The sequence below is a fragment of the Microtus oregoni genome, unplaced genomic scaffold, assembly GCF_018167655.1.
Source record: "Microtus oregoni isolate MIOR12 unplaced genomic scaffold, Mior012 000005F_ref0000423, whole genome shotgun sequence".
Classification (NCBI taxonomy): domain Eukaryota; kingdom Metazoa; phylum Chordata; class Mammalia; order Rodentia; family Cricetidae; genus Microtus; species Microtus oregoni.
In genome coordinates, this window is record NW_024543064.1 from 31,184,998 (window position 1) to 31,204,951 (window position 19,954).

General features: G+C 49.6%; 1 protein-coding gene across 4 annotated transcripts in view; it reads right to left on the bottom strand.

Annotated features, from left to right (window-relative positions):
* The window catches only part of Hivep3 (HIVEP zinc finger 3), a 420,584-nt gene that overhangs the window by 120,448 nt on the left and 280,182 nt on the right, over positions 1-19,954 (bottom strand). For 3 of the 4 annotated variants that reach the window (XM_041651429.1, XM_041651423.1, XM_041651424.1), the window contains one exon: positions 18,610-18,689. The gene's annotated coding sequence lies outside the window, so the exon portion shown is untranslated. Of the gene's footprint in view, positions 1-18,609; positions 18,690-19,954 lie in introns of those variants that run through there. The other variant, XM_041651427.1, reaches the window with a different exon arrangement.

Genomic DNA, 19,954 nt, shown 5'->3' on the forward strand with positions numbered 1-19,954 from the left:
TTCCCCAGAGGCTATCCCAGAGATCCTGGAGGCTATGGCTGGAGAAGGCTGCTGAGAGAGACTTTGTATCCAGCTGTGTGTGAATCCCACTGTCACTGCCTTGCAACTATACACTCAGTAGTCCTATCCTGGATACTTTTTCTGGCCACCTCTAATCCTAGCCTTCTGCATATCTCCTTCGGGCTCTCCGCTGTCCTGCGCAGATACACCTTCTATAAAATGTTTTCACAAGATGTTTCCCTCAGGTTGTTATATACTCTAGGGAGCACAGGCTCTATCACCAGGTCTTTAATTGGACAGCTCTTTGCCAAGCCAGGCCCTCCTGTTCCTCACTCCATGGCTGGTCTTCCTCTCTCATATGCACGCTCAAGCGCCTCAATGACACACCTCAGCTCCTTGGAGTGCTGAGGCTGCGTCTGTCCACGTCATGGGCCACAGCGAGCGTCATACATGCTTTGGGATCACTATGAAGTATACTGCCTTGCATCTCTCAGGTTCCTGGGTCGCCCTGTCGGTGTGTCTGTTTCCTCACTAGGCTGTAAGCAGTTCTAAGGCTGTTTCTTCTCTGTGTCCCTAGCACACAAACAGCTTGGCCCTGACTGAGCATTGGGGGTTGGGGTGCTGGATAGCACAAGGAATTATAAGAAGGACCTACGGGAAATCTCTGGCAGGTTGTTCATGAACTGACACATTTATCAGAGCTGAAACCCAGTCAGTGGCGGCACACCTCAGTGGGAGAGCTCATAAAGACTTGACCCAAGTACCCCAAGTCTCTCACCCTTGCCATGCTGTCAGGAGCTTCAGTGGCAGGCTGTGGAAGCTCATTCAGTTCACCCGGGAGTCCGGGAGTTTATGTCCATTCTTTGGAGCAGTTCCCATCTTCCAGGACCTGGGACAGCATGAGGCACTAGTGCTGATGGAGGCACACGGGTGCACACCAAAAGCCCTGCCAGGTGAAGTACACGGGAGGGGATAGATGTGCATAAAAAGGCACCACTGAGGAGACCAAGCTGGAGGGGGCTTACTAGGGGGACCAAGCTGGAGGGGGCTTACTGGGGGGACTGAGCTGGAGGTGGGAGAGGAGAGAAAGTGTTAGGCCAGTAGCAGAGTGATGTGCAAAGTACAGAAATGCGACAGGGCAGCCAGATGAGGAGCCATCTAAGCCAGGTGAGGCCAGCACCAGCCCAGGAGGAAACAGAAACATGTTGATACCTCAACTGGCTTGAAAGTCCCCTGAGGCCAACTGGGCTCCAACTTGTGGGAAAGTGCTTTATGATTAGAACCTTTGGGTTCTATACCCTTGTTCTGAATAGTCCTATCACCCCCAGAATGCTGGGGGACACAGTGGGAGCCATGATCACACTCTGTCAGTCTCTCAGGCAGTGCCCCAGCCTAGGACAAGCTTTCACACCCCCACAGGACCTTGTAAAGACCTTGGAATGTCAGGGCTATGTGATGCAAACCACTGCAAGAAATGACTACCCAGTGGCCTCAGAATGCAGAGTCCCCAGGGAGAGGTTTTAAAAGCAGGTTTGGAACTTCAAGTTGCAGAAACAGCTTCCCAGACTGGGGAGATTTCCCAGTGGTTAGAGCACTAGCAGGGCACATGTGAGGATCAGGGTTGGGATCCCTGGAGCCTGCATGGACGCTAGTTGGGCAAGAATGGATAGGAGGGATTTCCTGTGCAAGCAGGCTACCCAGAGTAGCTGTGTTGGCAACCTCTGGGTCCAGGTAAGAGCTGCTCCTCTCAATAAGGTTGAGAGCAATTTCGAGTATGACTCTTAACACAAGCCTTGGGCCTTCATATACACAAACACACAGTTGTGTATATTAGCATACGTATGTGCAGCCACACACAAGCACACACACATATACACATACATACACACATATACATACACAATACAAATAATACATACATGCACATGAAAAGTATATTCTCTTGGGTCTCAATAAATGAAAGATTTACTGTCTGATCACAGGCTGGGTCCTCAGAGAAGGCCCTGTTGGGTGTGTTTTTGGCACAGGACAGCACCTGCTCTGAGAGGCTGGCCAGGTCTTCACCAGACCCAGAATGCACCAGGAGGCAAAGGAAGGGAAGACAGTGGAGCTGACTTAGAAGAAGTTCAGGATTTGTAGGCAGGCTCCTGTCACTGGTAACTGTCACACCACCCGTGGTGACATTCAGGCCCTGCACAGGAGTGCTCCTGTGGAGCTGGTGACCATTAAGTCACTCACTGGGGACCAGCTGCGTGAGTGGTTCTTTGTTCTAAACTGTCTCCCAGAAAGCACTGTCCCTGGGGAGATCCTTTTGTGTGACCTCCTAGAGATCTAGCAGCTTGACAAAAGTGAAAACTGAGCCCTGGGACCTGGGAAGAAGTGGCTGGCCTGGGGTCACGAGGTGAGGCAGGGACAGAGATGTGGAGGGCCAGGTCTCCCTGCTCTCTGCTTCACCACTCTGACTTCCTGCAGGTGACTCAGCATGACAGCCAGCACAGGAAGGAAGTGGGAAAGGGAAGCCCAGCCTGCTGGACTCCAGGTCACCGCTCGGTTAGTCCAAAGCCACCAACCACCTTGGCTATGTGGCTCTGCCTGGTGTCTGTGACCTTCCTGCCCTTCTGCCCTCTTGGCCTCTCCAGGACCTCCCTACTGTATATGCTTCCCTCCTAAGGAGTGGAGTCAGGAGCCTGAATAGAGGGCATGAGACATGATGACACCTCACACAATTCGTTGGCTATGGGAACTCTACTGATTTCCCCAGGCTCTGTTTCTTTTACCTACAACATGAGGGAACATATTTGTTTGTAGGACCACAGCCCGTCTCACAGCGTTGCTCACTGTGGGCTGGATCCCCGTCTCCTTCACCCAGATAGTTGTGCCCCATGCATTGTCACAACCCTGGGGAGCGGTCATTGTCACTCTCACATCACTAACGGGGACTCTATGGTGCAGAGGGGTGAGAGCACGCCGCACCTGGCTGGGGAAGGCAGGATTTGAATTTGGCTCCACATGACTTCAGAGCTTGAGTGATGTGTATCTGCCTTGCTAGCTGCAGGCTGCAGCAGGCAGCCCTTCTCTCCCCCTTCGTGGACTCCCATCCTGGCTCTACCACTTAACAGGATGCAGTTTGGAGGCTCTGAGCCCAAGATCCCCCCCATGTCTTTTACAGATAGTGGGGAAGCCGTTCCCCCGTAAAGGGGAGGAAGAATAGGGCTGTGCTCCGCAGCCACAGCTTGCTAATTGCATACAGGGTGCCACTGGGCCACCAGTCAGGGATGTGGGGGACCAGGGCCTGTTTAGAGCATCTGCCTTTGCCACCACAGGAAGTGTTTCAGGCCTCTTTTTGTCTGGGGCTTTCCATGTGCTGAGCACAGGTCTGTGAGAGCAGAGAGGAGGGCAGGCTGCACGCAGCAGTGTCTCTGCTCGCTGTTTCCTCCACTTCATTAAATCGTCTGTGAAGGGAGGAAAGGAATCGCTGCTCCCTGGGACAGAGACAGGTGGTCATAAGTAACACCCTAGCCACAGCGGTAAGGGATAGGGTCCTATACGAGAGAGCCCCTTCCCTCTCCAGACATCCACCTCACCCACAGCACTCTCTGTGCCATAATCCAGTGTTCTGCCTATATATGTTTCATATATATACATATATATGGAAAAAAAGAATACACACACACACAGGGTTCCCTGTGTAGCATTGGAGCCTGTCCTGGAACTAGCTCTGTACACCAGGTTGGCCTCAAACTCACAGAGATCGGCCTGCCTCTGCCTCCCGAGTGTTAGGATTAAAGGCATGCGCCACCACTGCCTGGCCTACCCAGAATTCTTTAGAGAACAAGATGAGGGGCGTCCACTTGAACAGATCTGTTGGACATCTCTGGCTGAGCTGTAGAGTCCTCAAAGGCACAGTGTTTGGGAGTCTCTTCTTTGTAACCTCTGGGGTAGCAAGGCTCTTGTTTTCTAGACAGGCTGGGTGTGCATCAGGATTAGTCAGCGGTGTGTGTGTGTGGGGGGGGGGGGTCACCAGCCTCTACTCTAAGCAAGTGCTTGGCTTACATCTGCGGAGGTTGCAATGAGACCTTCTGGACTTATTTTTGGGTTGTAGGTCACTTTCTTTTTCTTTTCTTATCTCTTTCTTTCTTTCTTTCTTTCTCTTTTTCTTTCTTTCTTAAAATTTTATCCAGGATTTTCTAGTAAATAAATAGTGATTAGCTTTGATAGATAGATGGTGAAGACATATAAATATACATTTTGGAGGAAGTGGAAATAAATACTTTTTTTTTGGTCAATTCAAGCTTTAGGTTTTCAAAGTATGAGGTTAACTCTTGCAAAAAGTGTGCAAGGCCTGGGTGTAGCTCAACTCCAGGGCACTTGTTTAGCTTGTGTGAGGCTCTAGGATTCCAGGAAAGGGGAGAAAGTAAAGGACTGGGGTCTGCCTGAAATCTTCTAACATCGACTCTTCTCTTTCTTTGCTCCACGATGCAGGAGACGTCACACTTAGACACAACTGGGGGAGGGAACGCTCGCTATTCATTTTTAACCATGGCAATTTTGCAGCTTTCTAGGTGGCACAGAGGACCCAGGATGTGGTCCAGTTGCTGGGCTCTCGGCTTTGCGCTAACTGGAAGAATGACTCTCAACCCTGTGCAGTTGTTACAAGATTAACATGAAGCTGAAGCATGTAATCTCTGTGTGTACACAAAGGCAGAGAAAGGGTCACAGATGTGGGTGAGACACTGTCCAGGTACTGGGCACAGTTTACAGACACCAGTGTGCTAGATGGAGCTCATAGGTACCCATAAAAGCAAAGCAGATAAAGAGGGTGGTGGATGGTGGGGAAAGGAGTCTTTGCCATGTGGTGCAAGGGTCAGGGAAGGTACCGCTGAGAAGGGGTCATGTAAGATCTGAAGGAAGTGAGGAGTTGAATCATGGACATGTGTTTCCTGGCATAGGAAACAGAGAGTGCAAAGGCCCTGAGGACAGAGTTTGGGGGAACTGTTTGGAAGCCAGGGGATGTGGGGTGTAAGAAGCCCCTGGTGACCATCTCCCTGGAGCCACGATGACATTTATATGATTCTGACTCACCTGGAAATAGGAAGCCAGGAGGGATTGATCCAACCCAACTTTTATAGCTGATCAGCAAACTTTAGTGGGGCCTTTGTTGCATGCACCCCTATAATTCTAGCCCAGGGTCAGCCTCCTTTTTCAGACCTCTCTGAGCTTTCTAAATGGATCCTCCACTTTCTGTCAAGTACAGGCTGCATAGAGGCTTCCCAGGGAGACGGTGGCTGAGGACAGAGGAAACAACAGCGTCTCAGGGCAGAGATACAGGACACACTTAGGTGTGTAGGTTGTCATCTGAGGCAGGTTAACCCAGAACTGGGAGTCTCATTCAGCACTCCCTCCCCCCTGCCTCTTTAAAACACATGAAGTCGTTTGTTTTCGGATCCAACAAGTCCCAACTCTATCAGTGGCTTGTAACCTTTTTTAGGTCACCTGCTCCTTGGAGAGTCTGTGGAAAACTCTGTGCTCTGCAGCCCTAGGGAGCGAACGGGAAATGCACTCTTTTGTCTTAGAATTTCTGGGTTTCACAGAGAAGATGGCATTGTCTATGGCAGCGGTGTCCCAGCCTTAGCTCTAGCTGCATGGATGAACAAACCAAAGCTTAGGGAGCAGGAAGAGAAAGAGGTAGTGAGTGGCCTCTGGAGGCTTTCGCTAGCATTCCCTCAGCCCCCAGAAAAGCCATCTGGGGAGTGTAGTATGGTGGGTCTTTTGGACAGATATCCCACCCCCAGCCAGGTGCATCTCTCTCTAACACTCGCATGGTGCCTCACCCCTCTGCGTGGCCATCCTCAGAATATTATCACATAGTTCCCCTTTCCCCCTCAGGTGTCCTAGGCAGAACAGAACATTTTCTGGGTGAAAATGGCAATGCAGAAGTCAGACATGGCAAACAGTGGATCTCGGTGCTCATGCCTTGACCCAGGCTTCCCGTTGCCTCGTTACTTAATTACTATCGGTATCTCCTCCTGAACAGGTAGGACGAAATTCTAGCTCAGAGCCCTGCCTCTCGCGTTTCCCTCCACCTGCTCTCTTCCAGTTACTTTTGTATGACAAGGAGCCTCTAGAATGACCTGGGTGGGAAATGCCTGCCCTATGACACTTTGTCCCCAGAGGGTTTGACACAGCCAGACCTCTGTTGCTCTGTGATGCAGAGCTGACCACATGTGAGGCCATCCTGATACTTCCTTGGTGGGATTGTTTCTCATACGTGAGCTGGGACATTTGGGTGATGTCATGCCCCTGCTGATGTGTCCCTTCTCTCTACTTGAGGACACTTTCCTTCAACTTTCCAGGAAGCAGACTATCAGCTCTTACATGTTTAAGCCTCGAGGGGATGGACACCAAGTAAAACTGAACAACGGTATAGAGGCTGTATCTTAAGACCTGGAGCATTCGGGGTTGAGACACTGATAAGTCAGGTCACCAGATGGGAAACCTCCGGTGTGTTGCCATAGCAACCATGACATTTAGTTTCATGTGAGAGAGTCCCCGGTGGGAGCACACTCCAAAGGGTGGGGGCAGAGTGGAACTGCTGGCGGCTTCTGACACTGTCCCGCGTACTCCTCCTGGCTCCTCCCTGGTTTCCAAGGCCTAACATTAGGTGTGGGCATCTGAATAGAAGTGCCTTAAAATAGTCACCTGGCTATTTCAAGGAGTAGTTGAATATGTATGACGCTATTTTAGAAAAGATGTCCCTGGCCGGGCCAATCCCAGCCCCATGCTTTCTCCTGGAAGCGTGAGAAGCTGAAGGGCTCTTTCTCAGTCTCTCCTATTGGGTGGGGACTTTAGAAGCCACAGGAACACCACCCAGGCACATGTGGGTCTTGCAGCTGTCAGCTGCCTCCTGGTCCTATGGTCACAGAGGCTCCCAGCCAGGCAGCCCAGCCAGGCAGCCCAGCACTCAGAGGTCTGGGAGTTTCTGCCACTCCAACACCTACTCTGCTATGATTTTTTTTTTTTTTTTTTTTTTTTTTGGTTTTTCGAGACAGGGTTTCTCTGTGGTTTTTTTGGAGCCTGTCCTGGAACTAACTCTTGTAGACAAGGCTGGCCTCGAACTCACAGAAATCCGCCTGCCTCTGCCTCCCGAGTGCTGGGATTAAAGGCGTGTGCCACCACCGCCCGGCTTCTCTGCTATGATTTAATCTGCTTAGGTTTCAGAGGCACACAGAGCCTTTGCCATGTCACTTGGTTCATTTTGTCCATCAACATGCATTTGAGATAGGTGTTACATGTGTGTTGGGGGCTGTGTTACAAAGACACCTTCCACAGAGGTCCAGAAGAGAGGGCCACAGGGTACAGTGGAGCCTGAGGAAGACACTGTATGGAAGGGCCCAGCAGACAGAGCTGTAGGCTCTGAGGAAGAAAAGGGAGCCACACAGCCCCCAGTGCCTGATGCGTTCTTGCTAGCAGTGTCCCATACAGTAGCTGGCCATACCTTCAGGGGCTTCTCTGGAGCTCAGGGCCAGGCTGGGGCCTTCTTAGATACTTCTCAAGAGTTCAGCTTGGATTCTGTATCCAGAACCGCCTGGGTTTGGATGTAGACGGCCTCTGATTGGCTGTGATCCTGTGCACACATTGTCTGACCTCTTTTCGCTTCTCCCCCACAATAGGGATGATAATACAATCTGTCTCGGGAAGGTTTAGGTGAGAAACACATGAGAATGTGTGTAAGGCGGTAGAGTGCAGCGGTCCATGCCTTCAGGGCCAGCTACTTGGGGGCAGAGACCAGGAATTTGAAGCCTGACTTGGCAACCTAATCAAACATAATTAAAAATAAGTAAATGAATAGAGGTCTTATAAGTCTGTGGCATATGGTAAGCAATAAGTAAAAATGTCTTCTTTCAAAAAAAATAATTATGAGCTTTGTCTTGGGAACTGAATGCCATCCATGACAAGTTTTCTTCCAAAATAAAAGCAGCTTTGTTGCTTTGACTCGGATGCCAAATGTGTCCACTATAAAAAAAGTTCAAGTGTGATGCACAGCGGGACTAAGTCCTGGCTCTCAGATAACTGCCATACACCAGATCATCTGCCGAGGTGGGAATGTTTGGATCCCTTCCGAGTGCTTTTGCTGGATCTGCGAGATGACTCGGTGGGTAAGGTCCCTTGTCCCCAAGCCCGATGAACTGAGTGTAGTTCCCAGGATCCACACAGTGGAAAGAAAGACTCCTGGAAGTTGCCCTCTGACCTCCACATGCACACTGTAACGTGTGTATTTGAATGCATGGACAAGTGAGCATGCATGTGTTTGCACATGCACACATATGCACACACACAAACACACACAAGATGAATAAATAATGTGCTGAAATCCCACCTCCCCAGAGGAGTTGAGGCCTCTGTGGGGTGATTAAGTCCTGGGATGGAGCTCCTGAATCAGATCAGTATACTTATGAAAGGTCAACAGAGCCCCCTTCCCGCTGTCCATGAGCCAGACAATGGTTATTATTATTATTATTATTATTATTATTATTATTATTATTATTATTGTCTCACCAGACAAAGTCTGCCTTAACCTGGGCTGCAGAACCACAAGTGGTTTGTTTGGTATAGCAGCCTAGATGGGTGAAGAGCCCACCTGTAAACCACAGGTAACCTCCACTCACAGATTCCTAGTTTCAGACTGATCTACTCTGTGCTTGCTCTATTGTCACCTGCAGATACACAGGACAGGGACGTTTTTGGGTTACCTCACCTACATGATCATGGATGAACTTTCCTTTTTTGGCTTCTAGTCGCTAATCAAGCATCCTTGCATGCAAACCATTTAGTGCTATCTTCCCTGTATTTCTTTCTCTCTCTCTTTCTTTTTTTGTCCCTTTGGTGATTTCACTCTTTGAAATGGCCCTCAAAGGTACTGCAGATGTGCTGACTAGCGCTCCTAAGCACAAGAGCCCTATTTCGTGCCTTCTGGGGAAAATACACATCCGATATGCTCTGCTCAGGCTGGAGCTGCATGCCTGGGTCATGGAATCAAGTGTCAAGGAATCCAGGAGTTACTCAGGAGTCTCTGAATAGAAGTGTGTGTGACACAGGGAGTCTTCAAACAGAAACAGTTTGACAAAAGGCTATGCATTTAAGTGACCAAAAACCAAGTGACCAGAGGCTTCACCCTGCTGAAGTTCTACTAGTTCAGCTTTTGCTATTTCAGTGTTTGGGGGGGACTTATATATAACTTCTGTGAACTGTAAAAATCCACCGTCCTTCTGAATGCACAGAGCCACACTTCTATGCTAGCTGGAATATACCTTTCATACTCTCGACTCCTTTTATATATGTGCTAATATAGCACAGGCATCTTCCACGTCCCTAGTTCAGGGTTATACACATTCCTTCAGCCATTAACCAATAGCTCCCTACTGATGGACAATTTGGCTGCTTCCCCTCGCGTTATTTACTGTTCAAACAACACAATTCTTATTGGCAACAAAATAATCACTATTATTCAACACTCCTCCTGGGTCATCTACTAAGAGTTTTGTAAATATTCTCACTTAAGCTTTATAGCAGTGGTTCTCAACTTTCCGAGGGCTTCAACCCTTTAAGACAGCTCCTCACATTGTATTATACAGAGACCTCCACTGTAAAATTATTTTCGTTGCTACTTCATAACTGTAACTTTGCTACTGTTATGAACTGGAAGGTAAATATCTGTCTTAGGCAACCCCTGTGAAAGGGTCATTTGACCCACAGGGAGGGCGATCCACAGGTTGAGAACCACTGTTGTTAGGGAGGTGGTGGTATGACAATGATGTTCATCATACAGATGGGGATTCTGATGATTAGCGATGTTAAGTCATTTTTCTAGAGACACACAGCCTAAACCCAGGTCCTGCTGACTTCACATTCCACATTCTTAACTAATACACCGTGCTGTGGCCTTCCACACAGGCATGTGCGCACACAAGGCTGGGGGCTCAGTCGTTTCCTTAAGATGCCTATGCAGAAGTGGGCTGCTGAGTTCATGACAGGCATGCTTTGAACACTGGTGCATACTGTGCAGTCTCCTCTCCATAAAATGTGCACCCATCACGTGCACTTGCCTGATGCTCACACGTTCCTGTCTCCTGCTGCTCATCTCCCCAGGGACTCTCAGTCTCTGAAGTCCCTCCCCCCAGCTCAAAGAACAGCTCACCTCCACAGCGAGTATCTTTTTGTCTCAGTTCATCTTTGGGGATAGCTGGCTCATCTCCCTGCCTGTTTTTCTATTGACAATTTGTCTTTGCATCTTTGACAGGAGTTCTTTGCATGGGAGTGCATCAACCCTTCAGTCCTGAAACACGGGCTCAAATAACCTGAGCAGTCGAGGACCATCTTTAACCTCAATTATTGAGTTTTAAAATCCTTTCACAATTCCTACATTTGGTTTTAAACCCAAGTCATCTGCCTGGGGGGGAGTATTGCATTACTACTGTTGTTTGGGTACGCTCATGTGGCTTTAATCACTTTGGAATTAATTTTGGTACAGGACTGAAGTTTATTCCTCCCTGGCTACAAGTAGCTCGCTCTAGTCAGGAGTCACTCATCTGTGCATCTGGAAGGTTCCCGCGCACACTTTCCCAGGCTGTGCCCTCAGGCACACCGGTACCTAGTTCCAGCCTAGTTCCAGGCTGCCTGATCCTGAGGCCGCGTTGTCTATTTGCTTACCAACCTCACGATTCTCTAGGCTGCTTATCTGTAGTCACTTTCCTGTTGTGCGCTGGTAACAGTTTTAAGAAAGCATTTGCTGGATTTCGATTGAGATACTTCAAGGCCAACTTAGACTCCTTCCATCCGCCTATCATGGGCTATTCTTAGGTTTTCTTTCTTCAGACAATGGGGTCTTTTCTCTGCATTTGAACCCCCTCACTGGGAGCCAGCTTCTGGATGAAATCTTTTCCAGCTACCCTGCAGGCAGCGTTGGCTCCCTCCCTCAGGCCTCTACCTTTGGGTCACTTCTCCTTCCTTTTTAAACCCAAATCACAGTTATTGCTTAGATGCTGAGCTCTCCCAGGAAAGGGTCCCTTGCATGAACTGTTTATACATGTTTGCCCTACCTGGCAGGGGAGGTGTGCAGATATATGTAGAGTAAATAGGTGGGTGAGGGACAAATGAACAAACACCATACATACATACACACACACACACACACACACACACACACACACGGCTGCCCCTGGAGAGCTGATTAGATGAAGAAACGAACTTATCACACACATCCACTCTTCCATGGGCTCTGTTCTTAGCTGCATCTCTAAGAATAAGTCAGAATTTGAGAAGGTTCGCAGTTAGACGGCACACATGGGTAACACACCTCAACGGCTCTTTCCAGAGAATGCCACCCTCATTGAGCATTCAGGACACTTCTCAGGAGTGTTCTCTAAATGCTGGGAAACCTCAGAGGAACATGGCTGACTTTGTGTGGCTGCACATTTGAAAAGCTATTCCCCGTGACACACAACATGGCAGCCCAAGAGCTGGAATCACCAGTCCCATTTTGTCAAACAGGAAACTGAGGCTGGAGCCCTCAGCCAGTGAGTAGTAAGGAGCAGGAGAATTCCAAAGGATAGAACCTAGGCCATCAGAGCATGAGAAGGTGAGGGGCTGCAACAAGGGGGTCTATGCAGAGTGGGGGTCCTGCTCTCAGTAGAGATAGTCCCTAGAAAATGTCCCCAGAGTACTTGTAATACTGCTATGTATTGTTCCTGAAGAGCCTGGCCTGGGGTCAAAGAGCCACTGTCAGGGGCCTGGAGACATCTTACACAGGCTGTACTGCCATTATGGGCCTGGAGTGGGGAGGGAGGCTCCCCACCCCCCACAGCCTGCCCAGGTTCAGGGCTTCTGTTACCTTGTCCTGGGAGTATAGCTAGCATCACTTTTTTACTTGGCTGACAGCTGTGCCTCATCTGATTCTAGCCTGGGTTAAAGCTTGAGTCCTTATGAAGAACCATGGGTGAACCCCACCCCCCACCCAGGAATATGGAGGCAAGTATCCCATGGTTCTCCCGCCTTGTGGAGCTCAATTATCCAAGAGAAAGACAATAAGGAAAAATTTTCCACCTTTCCTAAGAGTCATGGTAACAGCTAAGGGCTGAGGGAGCCCAGGCTTGGGGATATCCACAGGTGGGCTATTGATGGCAGGCTAAGACTCCTGGTTCTTATTCACATGGGCAAGGAGAGATTCATCAGGTTTCAAGCAAGATTCTGCCATAGCTACCCTTTCTACCCGAGAAACAGCCCACTGGAAGTATTTACTTTCAACAAACATAATTTTATTTTTATTTATTTATTTTCCCCAGTGCTGAGGGTAAAACCCAGAGCCTCCCGGATGCTTGACAAATGTGCAACCACTGGGCTCTGCCCCTGCCCAAGTGTATTATTTTAAAGCAGAAATAAGTGACAGCTCAGTTGGTACGGTGCTTGCCTAACAAGTACAAAGCCCTGGGTTTGATTCCCAGTGCAACATAAAGGAAATGGTGGGAAATGCCTACAATCCGAGATGGAAGCAAGAGTGTCAGAAGGTCAAGATCATCCTTGGCTACATTATGAATTTGAGGTCATTCTGGGATACAGGAGACTTTCTAGGACGAAATAGAGGGGCAAAGGAGGGAGGGAAGGAGACAGGACACACTGTGATGCAGACCTGTAATCCCAACACACAGGAAGGCTGAGGCAGGGGGATCTTGCATTTAAGGTCATCCTTGTTTAAGACAGTTGGTCTTAGTATTTGCCAAAAACAAAACAACAAAAACAATAATAACAACAACAACAAAAAAAAAAAACCCAAAATGATTAAAGGAAGGAAGACAGGAGAAAAGAAAGGGAAGGAAGAATGAATTAAAGTGTTCCCATTTTGGATGAAGAAAGCCAAACAGAAGGAAAGAGGCAGTGGCTGGCTGTGAATCTGACTAGATCTGACTGGGACTGGCTGGGTCAGGTTGGGCCACTTACCTACCAGGTGCTGAACAGAAGCACAAGCCTAGGAGTGAGACCCACCCATGCTCAGATTCAAGTCCCTGCCGCTGACTTGCTGCATCGCGCCAAGCAAAGTGCTCTCTGTCCCAACCTCAGTTCCCTCACCTCTGTTGCTGAGTATACATCAGCAGGACACAGGACAAGAGGGGCACTGAATGACACTGCCCCTTTGTACAGACTTGACAAAACGTTGAGCTGTGGCTCTAAAGATTCTCCGCACATCCCCAGCTATTTCTTGGGACATCTCTCTGAGCTGTTTCTGTTCAAACTGGAGCCTCAGGTTGTGTTTGTACAGCCGCCTCCCAGTGTGTGCTGGGTGGGCCGCCTGCCCTCCGTGCAGACTCCTGGCCATGAACGCAAACAACAGCCCCTTCCTGGTGGGAGAAGGAACAGGGAGCCGGCTTGTTCTCCGAGAGCAGAGTGCTGGCTGGTGACGAGAAGCATTTTAAGGTGGGACACTTCTTCCTGCGCTATGGGCAGCTGTCTACATAAGGCGTCCATTATATGCAGACCCTACGACCAGCAAGCCCCAGAAGTGAAGCTAAAATTAGTGTCTACTGTGTGTCTGCCAGAGACACAGAACATCCGAAGGTCAGATGCCTCCAACCAGCCACCAGGGCAGAAGGGGGAGCGTGCAATCATGGCCTCCAGTGCTCCTGGGTGGAAGGACAGACAGCCCTGCCCAGTGGCCTGACTCAGCAGCCCAGCCTTGTTAAAAAACAGAATGCAGACTCTAGTCCAAAGACAGAGACAGAAAGACAGACAGACAAACACACACATATGTAGTGATATTTCATTTGTATTTTAATAAACAAAGTTTGCCTAAAGAGTAGAATGCAAAACAGCCACATTGGTCAGCCATACAGGCCAGGCAGAGGTTGCACACACCTTTAATCCTAGGACACGGGAGACAGAGGCTAATGGATCTCTGTGAGTTCAAGGCTACCCTGGGCTACACAAGATCAGTGCAGAAACAGATCCAGGTGGTGGTGGCTCACACCTTTATTCCCAGGACTAGGGAGTCACATGCCTTTAGTCCCCACACTGAAGGCACATAAGAGAGGAGAAGGCTCAGGGCTCAGTCTGCAGTCACCCACCCTTAGTAGAGATAAGACTTCTCCAGTGGCTTGGCTGTTTTACTTTTTCTGATCTTCAGCTTGAACCCCAATATCTGTTTCTGGGTTTCTATTAATTGTGACACACACACACACACACACACACACACACGGTTTAAAAATGTACAGACAGAAAGAAGGTGAAAGATGCCAGGCAGTTAGTACAGGCCTATAATTCAAAATACTTCAGAAACTGAGGTAGAAAGATGAAAAGTTTGAGTATGCCTGGGCTACAGAGTGAATTGAAGACCCTACCTCAGAATAAAGAGGACCAGAACTATAACTCAGCCATAGAACCCTTGCCTAGCACGTCTGAGGCCCTGAGCTTGGTTACCTGTGATAGGAAAAACAACAGCAAATCATGCAGGTGGGCACAGCAAGTATACACCTTTCCTTCTTACACGTGGGAGCAGCGGCAGGTGGGTCTCTGTGAGGCTGAGGTGAGCTGATCTACATAGAAAGACCCTGTCTCAAAAAAAGAAAAACAGAAAAAAAAGAAAAAGAGGAGGAGGAAGAGAAAGCAAGAAAGAAGGAAAGAAAGAGAAAAAACACAGGAAAGAAATAGACTATTTCAATCATGGATGTGGAAGGATAGGTGGATGAACCCTTTCCATCATTTTCCCAAAATTTTCTCTATAAATATGTGTTACTTTGCAATCAGAATGGAACATATTAAGAGGGTCTAAACTGCATGTTAAATATACAAAATGATGAAGTTGTGTCTGCCTCTAGGACCTAGCATGCCTATGTGGGTTCATGTAGCTGGCTGATGTTATATAGATCCTAGATCTGCACCCCTTGCTTTGTGTGGAAACGGGGGCCATGTGCCCGGGAACTTCCCTTGAGCCCAGTGCTGTGGCGGCTCTCCAACCACACTCTATTCATTTCCACAAGTGCTTTTAATTCCTGCTCTATGGAACTAGAAGTGGAGGACAGAAAGGTGGGCTTATTTGCCAAGGATGCCCAGTCAGGAAGCCACGAAGCCACGGAGCCAAAGCCCACGCCTGGCTATCAGTGGACAGCCTAAGCAGTGAGAAAGAAGAGTCTTTGCAAAAACAAAACAAAAACAAAGAAAAAGCCAAGCCTCATCTCCTTTCCATGTCCTAATCATCCAGAAACAACTACTTGCTTAGAAAAATCTCTCTCCTCTCTTCTCTCTCTTCTCTCTCTCTCCTCTCCCTCTCTTCTCTCTTCTCTCTCTCTCTTCTCTTCCCCCTCTTTCTCATCTCTCCCCCCTCTCTTTCATACACACACACACACACACACACACACACACACACACACACACACACGGAGTCTGTCTTGAACTACTGATTGTCCTGCCTCCACCCCTAGCGCTGGAATGATTATAGGTGTGTGCTCCCATACTGGGCAGAAGGCAGTTTTGAATAGTCTCACCTTCCTCATCTGTGGCCTCCTGTGATCTGGCTCATGGGAGCCTTTGAGGGAAGAAGGGACGAGTGTGGATGTGGGGCACAGCAGGTCAGGAGGGGTGGGCAGCATGTTCTAGTACTTAGATGAGAAAGGCTGCTGGCAGGACTTCCATTTGGACACTCCCTCATCCAGACCCCTCAGCCTTCCAGGACTGGCAGTGCCTCTTGGCGGCCCCAGGGTCTCTGACCTGAGGCCTTTGCCTCAGCTCCCCTCTCTGTTCGAGAACACCTCCCCCATCCACGCTCTGTCCCAATGCTTTTAGGACCCAGTTTAACATTTGTTTTAGCAAACATGTCTTTGTTGAGTTCCTAGTATGTGGTAGAGAAAAGCAGGCACACAGAGTTTCAACTCTGTAGGTATCTGGAGTGTTGACGAACCTATACTGAAGGGCAGTGTAGACCAGAGAGCAAATCTGGAGCTTGACGGCTTGTGTTCAACCTGCCTAGGACAACTTCTTGGCTGTGGGTACTGGGGCTGGTTGCACGACCTCTCTGTTCATCAATTCTGATCTGCTCAATAGTTATCCAGGCAGGAAGTGTACCCGTATAAAAACTGAGGCAGTATCTGGCACCCAGTTGGTTCTCAGCATCTCCTATCCTGCCTGGATAACTATTGCGCTCAGAAGGTCTCCTCAGGGCATCCACCCTGCCTTAGGCCTCTATTTATGGTTCCATAGCGTAGACTGCACAGTGCCTGAGTCCCACATCTACTCTTCCATGAGCTTGGCACAAACACAAAAATGTTTCCAGGCCTCTTCAGTCTGAGGGCAGTCGAGGGCCCATGACCCCATGAGGAAGCCACAGGGGCTCTCCAGCCTCCTGCTCCCCAGGCTGCCCGGCTGCCCTCAGCATGGAACTCAACCCCATTCCTCTTAACCTGCAGGCCCTGGCCCAGCTGTGACTCTCTAGGTGACATCTGAGCCAGCAGACTAGGAATGCCCCTCTGTGACAGAAGCCATGCTGGGCAGGTCACCAGAAAAGCCAGCTAACAATGCCCCATGCATGTGAAAGTTCCCACAGCCTGGTTTTTCATGTCTACTGCCTGGGCAGCCCACTGCCCTCTCCCCATGGCCCCACTGAATTGCTACTGGATACATCCCTCCAGCACCAGCCCACATGCCTTCCTCCTTCCCTCCCTCCCTCAGGCTTTCTCTCTGCCACAGCCCTTGGCAGCACAGTGCGACCTCTCTTCTGCACCTGCCTGGCTTCTCCTGTGTGCCCAGGCTTCTTTCTCACAGTGCGGTCACTCCCTTGTTTACATAGCATCCTATTGTTGCCTGGCTTCCAGTGTCCACTGGCACCCAGGTTGGAGTTCTGGTAAGTGTATTTTGCCAAGGAAAGCCAAGATTATTGCATCACTTCCTGCTCAGGTGCACGTGCCCATGGCTCATGATTCCTTGGAACTGAACCTCCCAGGTCTTTCCAGTCGCTTGCCACACAGCAGGGGCATGAGGCAGCCAAGAGCTTAGCATGTCAACTCCAGCCCCATGATGGGCCCTGCACGCAATGTTCATACCACACTTTTGTTGGATGCTAGAGCCATCTAGGAGACAGCTGTTTGGTGGCTGGGGAGACGGAGTTGGCCCTAAGAACATTGCTCCCCATGGGAGGGCAGGGAAGTGCTGGGGACAGCTCCTTCTGGCTCCAGAACCTTCCCTTTCTCTATGCCACAATAGAGTGACAGCTGTGACAGTGTCTGGACCTCTGCCAAGAGAGGAAACTGTAAAGCTTCAAAACTGTGAAGTGTCAGTCACCGCCCAGGAGTCATACAGGGAAGTGGAGGGAGGGCAGGGACCAAACACCAGAGCTAAGCCCTTAAAAGGTCTTGCCCTGGGCAGGTGGCTAATGATGCTGCAGGGGCCAGAGGAGAGGTAGGCCAGCTTAGATGAAAGAGGACAAGCCAATAGCCCATGGCCAGAGCCACTGCCCTCTTGGGATGGGGCCTGATGTGCTTACAGCCTTTTTGCAGGGCTGCAATACTAGGAAAGCTTCACTGCAAACGCCCAGCATGGGACATGCTGCCCAGAGCCCCAGTGACTACTCAGAGGGATCCAAGACCAGCACCTCTTGTCAGCGCTTAGTCCAAACCCCTCTCGGAGCCACAGAGCTGATGCTCCCTGTCCTGTTCACACAGAAGCTGGCTCCCTGGCTCCCTGCAGCCCTCCCGGACTTACTTCTGCTCCCCCTCCCCTTCTGCCCTAATCTCAGCCATTCTAGCTGTGTACTTGCCATCCTTTGACATCAGGGGAGTCTTTGCCCATGGTCAGAGTGCCTGGTGAACTTGTACTCGTCCTTCAAAACCCAGTTAAAGTGCCAGATGCAAATAGTCTTTCCTGAGTGGGCCTGTGGCCTGTTCAGATAGAGCAGACCTTCCTGCTCCACAGGCTCTAGTGTGCTGTGTCTCCCTATATACCCATTTCCTCAATGGCAATGGAAGCTTCTAGAAAGTAATGCTCATATTTTTTTCATCTCTGTACCTCAATGCACAGCACAGAGAACAGAGTCCAGCAGGCAACAGAAGATATCAAGATGAGCGGCCATGAGAGGGAAGGCCTGGGGCTGGTGACTGTCTGAGTCAGACATCAATCATGATTTGACAGACAGGACATAGATTCTTCCACCAAGCACGTTCACACATACCGTGTGCATCCAGTCCTGGCCAGAATTTCTTGTGGATGCGAGACTAACAGAACGACGCAGGGGCCTGAGCACCAGGAGATCTATTCCTCCTGGGCCTGGGCCAGGCGGATGCTGGACTGTCCACTCCCTGAGTCCACCGCCTAGCTCTGCAGAGGTGTTCTGGGTCTCTGCTGAGAGGTGAAGGTGGTCTGAGTCATAATGGACTCCCTAGTTCCCCTCCCAGGACAACCTCCTTACCACACACGAACAGCAGCAGAAATGCTAATAATGGCCCCACCTCGACACTTCAGTGGCTTTGTTCCAAAGCCTCACATCTCACATCTACCTCTAACCTGTAGGACACGGCATGGAGGCCTCTGTTCCAAGTCTGTGTTGTGCATGTGCTGGAGGAAACGGGGAGAACTCACCTATCCGGAGCTCACTGTGGTGTCGTCGTCAAGCTAGGCCAGGGCTTCTGAAGGGCTTCCAGGCTGTGTCAGAAGGAGGCCTGTGTGGGGCAGAGAAACAGAATATGATGCCTCCACCTCTTGTCAATCAGCTTTTGGCAAACTCTAAAACATGCATCCAAAGCAAAACCCAGGCATTGTCCCTTTCCCACACACAGTCACTCCGGGTACAAGACCAAGTTCCCTGGGCATAGGACCCCACCTCAGCATCCCAATCACAGAACAGAAGGTCGCCTTCTTCCTTCCCCGACCTGCAGGGACCACAGGCCTGGCTTGTGTCTACAGAATTCTCAAGGTCATATTCTCCTTGGGAAACCACCCGTCATGGCTTCTTGAGCACCTGTTATTGTAATTCAGTCTTTCTTTTTTCCCATCATTCATCCATCCACAATAGCATCTACTGGCTTCTTAGCAAGCTGTTAGCTGCTGGTGCTGGGTCTCAGAGAGATAAAGTCAAGTAAGAAAGGCAGATGGAGGCTCGGATCCAATGCCCCAGGCTTCTGTGCCTACCCTAGAGTGTGGCCTCCTTCCTCCACAGGATGACCATGCTTGTCTCTGGGTAAAGCACTTTGAATGTTGCCCTGGATGGTGGATGCTGCTTCCATTGTCAGCACATAGACCCAGCTTTGAAATTATTTTTCAAAGCTCCTCCTGTTGGTGACTGAGCACTTAGCATCTCATTGAGGAAAAACAGCAACACAACACTTTGCAGTTAACTTGGTTTTGGGCGGCCATGTCACCACATAGCTCTGAACAAGGGTTGCATGCATAGGACACTATTCATTTCTCATGGGTTTGAGCTTCATGCTCCAGGGGATCCTTTGAATATTCATTCATCTGTCAGACCCATAGCCTATTGGTCATGGACCCAAGGGTAGAAAGGGCGTCAACTCTTCAGTGAAGCCCACTGAAGCCCACTGATACTCAAGGCCTATTTGAAGTGGTCACACACCCTCTGACAGGCTGTGATCTTTTTCCAGCTCACAACCCTTAGGAGTCACTGCAGAGGTGTTACAAGAATTAAATGAGAGAGCAGAAAGTGCTCAGGGCCTGGCCAAAGCAGAAGCTCAACAAATGACAAAGGAGCAACAGGATCACCCTCACCACCATTATTTTATTACCACTATTTATATCACCAGGGTCACCACCATCATTGTTACCATCATTATCACTACTATTATCATCATTTCACTATTATTCATATCATCACCAACACCCCTGCCATCTCTCCACCGGTACTGCCACCATCACCACTGTCCTTGCCAGTACCAGCACTCTCATCACCACACCATCACCACCATCATTA